Source organism: Mustela putorius, unplaced genomic scaffold, assembly GCF_011764305.1.
Source record: "Mustela putorius furo isolate JIRA1106 unplaced genomic scaffold, ASM1176430v1.1 tig00003834_pilon_pilon_pilon, whole genome shotgun sequence".
Taxonomy (NCBI): Eukaryota; Metazoa; Chordata; class Mammalia; order Carnivora; family Mustelidae; genus Mustela; species Mustela putorius.
In genome coordinates, this window is record NW_025421987.1 from 37,949,802 (window position 1) to 37,958,792 (window position 8,991).

Consider the following 8,991-nt stretch of genomic DNA (forward strand, 5'->3'; position numbering starts at 1 on the left):
AAATTTGTTGGCGTAGAGTTGCTCATAGTATGTTCTTATAATAGTTTGTATTTCTTTGGTGTTAGTTGTGATCTCTCCTCTTTCATTCATGATTTTATTTATTTGGGTCCTTTCTCTTTTCTTTTTGATAAGTCGGGCCAGGGGTTTATCATTTTATTAATTCTTTCAAAGAACCAGCTCCTAGTTTCGTTGATTTGTTCTATTGTTTTTTTGGTTTCTATTTCATTGATTTCTGCTCTGATCTTTATGATTTCTCTTCTCCTGCTGGGCTTAGGGTTTCTTTCTTGTTCTTTCTCCAGCTCCTTTAGGTGTAGGGTAAGGTTGTGTACCTGAGACCTTTCTTGTTTCTTGAGAAAGGCTTGTACCGCTATATATTTTCCTCTCAGGACTGCCTTTGTTGTGTCCCACAGATTTTGAACTGTTGTATTTTCATTATCATTTGTTTCCATGATTTTTTTCAATTCTTCTTTAATTTCCCGGTTGACCCATTCATTCTTTAGAAGGATACTGTTTAGTCTCCATGTATTTGGGTTCTTTCCAAACTTCCTTTTGTGGTTGAGTTCTAGCTTTAGAGCATTGTGGTCTGAAAATATGCAGGGAATGATCCCAATCTTTTGATACCGGTTGAGTCCTGATTTAGGACCGAGGATGTGATCTATTCTGGAGAATGTTCCATGTGCACTAGAGAAGAATGTGTATTCTGTTGCTTTGGGATGAAATATTCTGAATATATCTGTGATGTCCATCTGGTCCAGTGTGTCGTTTAAGGCCTTTATTTCCTTGCTGATCTTTTGCTTGGATGACCTGTCCATTTCAGTGAGGGGAGTGTTAACGTCCCCTACTATTATTGTATTATTGTTGATGTGTTTCTTTGATTTTGTTATTAATTGGTTTATATAGTTGGCTGCTCCCACATTGGGGGCATAGATATTTAAAATTGTTAAATCTTCTTGTTGGACAGACCCTTTGAGTATGATATAGTGTCCTTCCTCATCTCTTATTATAGTCTTTGGCTTAAAATCTAATTGATCTGATATAAGGATTGCCACTCCTGCTTTCTTCTGATGTCCATTAGCATGCCAAATGCTTTTAATCCCACTCGGTATTGCATTCCATTCCCCAGTTATGACAGTTGATTATTCCTCTATTATTCTGAAACCTCAGCTCAGCAAGAGTGTACCATTTTATAAGCACAGCATCTTCAATGTTTTCTTAATGCAACAACATCTGAAAGATAGCATTTGTGAGAAGAGAAGAGAAGAGAGAAGAGGAGAGGAGAGGAGAAATAGCATTTTATACCTTTATGTATGCATATTCTTCAGTTTTGCAAGAAACATTAGAAAAGGTTCAACCCTCTATAATTCTAAGAGAGTAAAATTTAAAAGCAAGACTTGAGCAAAGCAGTGAGTTTTACCACCATTCTGTTGGCATGAGTTATAATTGAGATCAGAGGCCAGGATACTGTGGATTGGGCTTCCTAGGAAGAGAGAGAGAGAATTCATGAGTTAGGGTGGGGGGAGAGAGAAGGGAGAGAGAATAAAAGAATGCTTTTTGAATTTGGTAGAACTGGGTAAATGTCTGCCCTGATCAAAGGCCCTACATGCCAAAGCATCTGGCAAGGGCAGGTATTTCAGAGAAAGGAATTAGGATGGAGCATTGTCAACAAGGTACTTGATTCAGATTCTAACTTAAATTAGCAAGACAGGAAACAACATGGGTTGGAGAGGATGTGGAGAAAGGGGAAACCTCTTACACTGTTGGTGGGATTGCAAGTTGGTGCAGCCTCTTTGGAGAACAGTGTGTAGATTCCTCAAGAAATTAAAAATAGAGCTTCCCTATGAAGGAAGCTGCACTGCAGTGCACTGCACTGCAATTGCACTACTGGGTATTGACCCCAAAGATACAGATGTAGTGAAAAGAAGGGCCATCTGTACCCCAGTGTTTATAGCAGCAATGGCCACAGTCGCCAAATTGTAGAAAGAACCAAGATGCCCTTCAACGGACAAATGGATAAGGAAGATGTGGTCCATATACACTATGGAGTATTATGCCTCTGTCAGAAAGGATGAATACATGGACAGGACTGGAAGAGATTATGCTGAGTGAAATAAGTCAAGCAGAGAGTCAATTATCATATTGTTTCACTTATTTGTGGAGCATAACAAATAACATAGAGGACATGGGGAGATTGGAGAGATGAAGGAAGTTGAAGGAAATTGGAAGGGGAGGTGAACCATGAGAGACTATGGACTCTGAAAAACCACCTGAGGGTCTTGAAGGGGTGGGGGGTGGGAGGTTGGGGGAACAAGGTGGTGGGTATTGGAGAGAGCACATATTGCATGGAGCACTGGGTGTGGTGCAAAAACAATGAATACTGTTATGCTGAAAAGAAATTTTTTTAAAAATTGCATTTTTAGGCCTAGAGAAGGATGCTGTCCTGATTGATTCTTCTTGCTATTGTCATGACAAGAATTCTTCTGATCCACATCCATGCTTAATTTGTTGGTTGCATTTTATCTGAGACCATGAGTTCCACTAGAAGATTATAGTATTTAAGAATGGTTCACTGGGGGGACTCCAGTCTGGCATTACACCAGATGGGAAGCTGCATCGTGGCTTTTGGTCCTTTTACAGCAATGCATTTCTTCCCCCCAAAGTAAGTACCCATATGCTCTTCCCAGCCCCCCTTATGATTCTTTTTTGGCATTCTGCAAGCTGCAGAAATCTTCTAAGTTGCCTCCTGAAGATTTCTTTACTTTGAATTGCTTATCCTCAAGACCACAAGACTATGGGAGATTTACCCAGACCCTGACCACTTTTCCCTTTAGGATGGACTCTAGATACCTTCATTATAGCTACAGCTACAGCAGCATTTCTTGTGTATGTAACCCTGTAGCTTTGATATTTAATGAAATAGACAATATGTATTCCCAAATGCTGAGATTTCTTGGGACATTTTCCAGGTGCTATGGTCCTTCAGATATGGTTATTAAGTCCACAAAAGTTGTGCTCCTTAGACTGCCTGGTCCTTTGCTTTCAGTCTCTGTTGTCTATGGGAAAACCAGTAAAGCCAGTCACAAAGTAGGTCACAAGGTATGCTCTCTTTTGCCTGTCACTTCATGATGCTGAACATCATTCAGCAAAAGATTGGAATAAGGATGTGCTACTTCTCTCTCTGTTGTGCCTTGAGGGTGAACCTAGCACATACAGGGAAAAAAAAAAGCAATCTATAAAGTACAAACACTATTGGAAGAGGACTAGAGAAAGGTAGAAGATAGTGGTTTCATTTGACCAAATGATCACACTCATATGTTCAGTTAAGGTGCATTTGTTTTTTGTTCCTCCTGCATGTTCACTTTAGTGAATTTGTCTCAGAGTGCTAGATTTAAAAAGTCCAGGCACACACTGTCTTCTTGGAGGACGTGTGGATCCCAAGAGCATGAAATCATGATTTCTTTTTTTTTTTAATTTTTTATTTTTTATAAACATATATTTTTATCCCCAGGCGTACAGGTCTGTGAATCACCAGGTTTACACACTTCACAGCACTCACCAAAGCACATACCCTCCCCAATGTCCATAATCCCACCCCCTTCCCCCAAACCCCCTCCCCCCAGCAACCCTCAGTTTGTTTTGTGAGATTAAGAGTCACTTATGGTTTGTCTCCCTCCCAATACCAAGGAGAGCAGCAGAAGAATAAATGAAATCATGATTTCTTAATTCAAATGTGAAGGTGATTGTAATAAGAAGTATTACCCGGAGCTGATGACAGTTAAAAAGAAAAGTTTAAAAAGGTAAGTTTTATTTTTTCTTCAAATTTTTAAAATTCTAGTCAGTTAACATGTAGTGTAATATTCAGGAGTAGGATTCAGTGACTCATCACTTACATACAACACCCATGCTCATTACAAATGCCCTCCTAAATGTCCATCACCATCTAGCCCATCCCCCACCTCCCTCCTTCCATCAGCCCAGTTTGTTCTTTATCAGTAAGAGCCTCTAATGGTTTGCTTCTCTCTCTCTCTTTTTCCCTGAAGAAGGTAAGTTTTGAGGTCAAGCCTGGCTTCTCTGTTTTCTCCCTTCCTGAACTTACTTAGGTCTGCTTTGTTATAGTGCCGTTTTAAGACAAAGAGAAAGCTTCTCTATGGACATAAATTTACAAAGATCAGAACTCTTCAGTCACTGTTAGTGACCACTTGGTAACCTCTATGATTAAGTCTTTTACTCTGGCCACTTTCTTTCACTGATAAATTTATGTAAATCCAAGAAAAAAAAAGAAAAGAGCTAGAAAGTTCAGCTGTATTTTACCTACCAGGGACAAGAAAGTAAATGGAATTGAGCCTATTAAGATGGCTCCACTACAACAGATGAATGTGGTTATTAGAGTAAGGCACTTCTTAGCTCTGAAATACATTCCAATCTGAAGAAATATTTCGAGGTAGAATAAACAAGCAATGGTGAAATAGTTTGAGATAGTTGGAATGTTGTTTTCATCTGAGACTAGAAATAATTCATTGGGACATACTTTTTTTTTTAATAGAGTCTATTGAGTTTGCTTTTTATGATAAAACTAGGAAAAATGAGGGAAAAGAAACACAAAAAAGGAGGAAGGAAAAAAACCTACCTACAGTTCCCACTAGACTGGAAATCATCTGGGGTGTTGGTAGGATTTTGTGGAAAAAAACACAGCCTTTGGGATCAGAAAGATCTGGATATAATTGCAGTTCTAAGTTGTTTGACCATGGGCAAATTCCTTCAATTTGAGCAGATGCTTAATAAATAAAAGTTGATCTAAAAGAAAGAGAGAGAGAAAGGAGGGGCAAATGATGGAGAAGTAGGAGACCTTGTTTCAACTAGTCCCCTATAGTGAACTAGTTGTCTACCAAACACTCTGAACACCGATGAAATTAGCCTGAGATGTAGGATTATACACTTCTGGATCTCTACAGGGACAGAAGACACCAGTGGTGAGGTAAAGCAGCAGAGTTTGAATGATAGGACTGATATCAAAGGATTAACAGAAGGGGAAGGGAGCCATCAGAAGCTACCCATTGGAAAGCAATACCCCAATATGAAAGTGCCCTGTGCTTGGGGACCACCATTAACTTGGAGTCTGGTAAAAAGCACTCAAAAAGAGCAAAAGATCTTAAGGGGTAACTGGTGGAATTGGGCGGTCATGGGCATGGGCCTAAGCCCATGGACCCAGGATGGCCACCGCCGATGACCACCCATGCCAGAGAGAGTGCAATGAGGCCTCCAGGCCATGGTCCCTGAGCCCTGGCTTTCTGCAGCTTGTACCTGTGCTGGCCACTGTCCTGAATGAGAGAGTCTGGTGTGGACACCAGCCAATGCTCTATAGAACCACAGTCTTTTGCACTCTGCACACACACTGCATGACCAGGGTCTGAACCATGCTCCCAACCCATGCCTGAGAGAGGTCCATGTGGGTGCTGGCCAGTGGTCTCCAGGACCTGCCGAGAGTCTGAACACTCCCAGTCTGGGCATGCAAAACTCAGTACACTCTCTCTAATTGGGATCTCTCCATGGGGGACCTGAGAAACCCTGAGGTCTGAACCCCAGACAGCAGTCCCAACAAAGGCAGCCACTGGAAGTGGACTCCCTGGACCAATATCGCTAGTGGTTTTAGTGGCAGGGGCATGCAGAGACAAGAGCCCTTTGAGTGACTCCTGAGACGGTGGCTGGGGACATGCACTTTCTGCATGAGGTTGCATGGCTCAGTGGTCTGTGTGTTCTGAACCACCCAGAGGGGAGCAGATTGAGGCTTCTCTCTGAGATGGAGGTCTGGGTGCAGTTTTCTTTCCACTAAACCTCCAAAAATCTGCAAAAAGCCACCAAAGAACAAAAACCTCCGGAGAACAAAAGCCTGAAAAACCAGTTTCCACAGAGCCCAGCCCCTTGATAGGAGGCAGGAGGACTCAACCCAAGCAAGACTGACTGAAAAAGTATGTGGCAGGCCCCTCCCTAAGAAAGCCAGCCAAAAGAACAAGAGGACAACCACCACAGGGTCCACATAAAACTTTAAAACCCCCAAATCAGGGGAAAACAAGATATTAAGCTGCCAATATTGCCCTAATATTGCCCCGTATATTTCATAGATACATTTCTTTTTAACTTGTTCTCACTATTCTTGTTCTTTTTAATTTTTTTAACCTATGTACTATTACAATGAGAGGTTCAACACAACATATTCTGTAATAACCTTTTAACTTGAACTTTTTTTATACATATACCTGTGTTTTTCTTTTGCTTTTCTATTTTTTTAATATACATATAGATATGAGCTTCAAGGTAATCCTCTTTCCCTAATCAATACTACCATTATATATAAACCAGTTTTAATCTCCCTTTATCTCTGGAAAGCTGAGTCCTTTTTTTTTTTTTCCCAGAGCTTTTATATTTGAGTTTATTCTTCATTTAACTTTTAAAACACTACTATAGTTGAATATTAAAACAAAAACAATTGAAAGTAGTGAGCTCTGATTATAGTCCTTCACTCATTCACTACTGCACATAAAATGCCAGCAGTGTTATTCACTGGCCCCATTAAGAGGTCTGACACTGAACACCACCCCTGGGATGATGTCTATCATCCTCATATGCTTCCCCATTGTAATGGTGCCATCTTTCCTGATTTGGATCAAAGTCCACCAGTTCTACCTGGTCCATACCATCAGTCTCTTCTACTTCCTTCCTCTCAGGTAGGAGTTTTTCCAGCAAAGAGAGTTTATCAGGAGACAGAAAGCCATTCTCAGGAAAGTTTACCTTAAATTCGACGATGAGGCGACCCTTCTCATATGGCCTACAATAAATTGGCATGCCTTCATTTAGCACACAGTTGATATCTCCATGCTTGACAATCTGACCTGGATGAGAGGTGATGACAATGGCTCAGTTGTCAAGAGTAGATATTGGCTTTTGAAAATGGCACAGTGCTTCAACCAGCTGTATGTCCATACACATGAAAAAGTCTTCTCCTCGCCAAGTAAAAACAGCATGGTCCTTCTAATCTAAAACAATGATAATATCTCCTGGTTTCAGTCCTGGTTCTTGGTCTCCTTCACCATGGAATGTTATCTCCTTGCCATCTTTCATGCCTTTGTCAATATGAACTTCTAGAATCTTCTTCTCTCGAACTACCTTCCTTCCATTGCAGCTTTTACACCTATCTTTAAAACTGACCTGTTGCCCACGGCCCTGGCACTCCATGCACACAGACTGAATTTGCTGAACCATTTCAGGTTCTATCTGATGAATTCTTATTTGCATTCCAGTACCTCGGCAACTGGGACAACACTCAACTGCTCCTTTCTTACCACCTCGGCCTTCACATTTATCGCAAATCACATTTTTTTGCAGAGCTTGTTTTCTTGTTGCACCATTATATAAAATCTTCTAAGGTTACTGAGAGCTGATGTACAACATTTTTACCTCTCCTTTCTCTCTGCATTCTTCCTCCTCCTCCATAAAACATATCAAAGATGTCCATGGGGAAGCCAAAACCACCACTAGGTCCACCTTCTTTAATTCCCTGTTCATCTCCTTTGTCATATAATTCCCTTTTCTTTGCATCAGAGAGTACTTCATAAACTTGAGAAATCTGTTTAAATTTCTCTCCTTCATTTGGATTCTTATCAGGGTGGTACTTCAAGGCCAGTTTCCTCTAGGCCTTTTTCAGTTCTTGGGTGGCATTGGGTTTGACCCCCCCAAACATCATAATAAGTGGTTTCTTTCACCATTTTCTACAGCCAGTGAGAGGGCAGAGGTCGATGTGGGGGAGCAGGAAGGAGCGCGTTGCTGGGCGCAGCTTGGGTAGCCGCTGCTCCTCCGCATCTCACCGAGCATTCTGGAAAGTTCCCAAAAGTTGAGTCCTTTAACAAAGATATCAAGATACACCCAGGAAGAATCAAAATAACCTTCCTTGCCCACATCAAGGATTTATAACCATCTTCCCATCTTTTTCTTCTGTCAGTGTTTCTGTGTATTTGTTTTGTTTCTGTGTATTTGTTTTGGTATTATATAAATCTTATACTTGGGGTTCATTTTGGTTGGGTCTTTTTTTTTTTCTTGTCATTTACTTTTGTTGGTCTTTTTGTTTGTTTGTTTTGTTTTGTTGTATACCTTATAAATCTTACCTTTGGGACCCATTCTGGCTGGGTCTTCTCTCTCTCTCTCTCTCTCTCTCTCTCTCTCTTTTTTTCCTGTCTCTCTCCTTTTTCTTTTTTCTTTCCTTTTGGTGGTGACTTCCGATTGCTTAGAAGATTTCCAGGGTGCACTTTGCCTGGATCACAGTTGAAATATTCAGCTACACACCCCCTCAATCACCTCTCACCAAAATGACTAGGAGGAGGAACACCCAACAGAGGAAAAATTCAGAGACTGCGCTCTCCATCAGAACTATTGGATATGGATGTAAACAGTATGTCAGAAAGGGAATTTAGGGTAACAATTACTCAGGCAATGGCTAGGTTGGAGAAAATCATTAATGGAATTGATTAGGACAGAAGTGAAAGCCACCCGGGAAGAAGGTAAAAGTGCTATCAATGACATCCAGTCTAATCTAAGTTCTCTAACATCTAGGGTAACCAGGCAGAAGATAGAATTAGTGATCTAGAGGACAAACTGATTGAGAAAAAGGATCAGGAGGAGGCCTGGAACAAACAGTTAGAAGCCATGAAAACAGAATTAGGGAAATAAATGATGCCATGAAACATTCCTACATCATAATTATTGGGATCCCTGAGGGGGAGGAGAAAGAAAGAAGACTAGAAGTTATAGTTGAACAAATTTTCCCAGTCTGGGGAATGGAACCAACGTTCATGTCCTAGAGGCAGAAAGATCACCTCCCAAGACCAACAAATCTGGAAAGACCTTGAGACACTTGATTGTGAGACTGATGAATCAAGAGCTCTTGAGAGCAGCTAGGAGGAAGAGATTCCTTACATACAGAGGAAGGTCCATCAGAATAATGTC

The 8,991-nt window shown here is 40.9% G+C and overlaps 1 pseudogene; it reads right to left on the reverse strand.

Annotated features, from left to right (window-relative positions):
- Nucleotides 1-6,498: 6,498 nt before the first annotated feature.
- Nucleotides 6,499-7,757, reverse strand: LOC101676047 (annotated as a pseudogene).
- Between the last annotated feature and the right edge of the window lie 1,234 nt (nucleotides 7,758-8,991).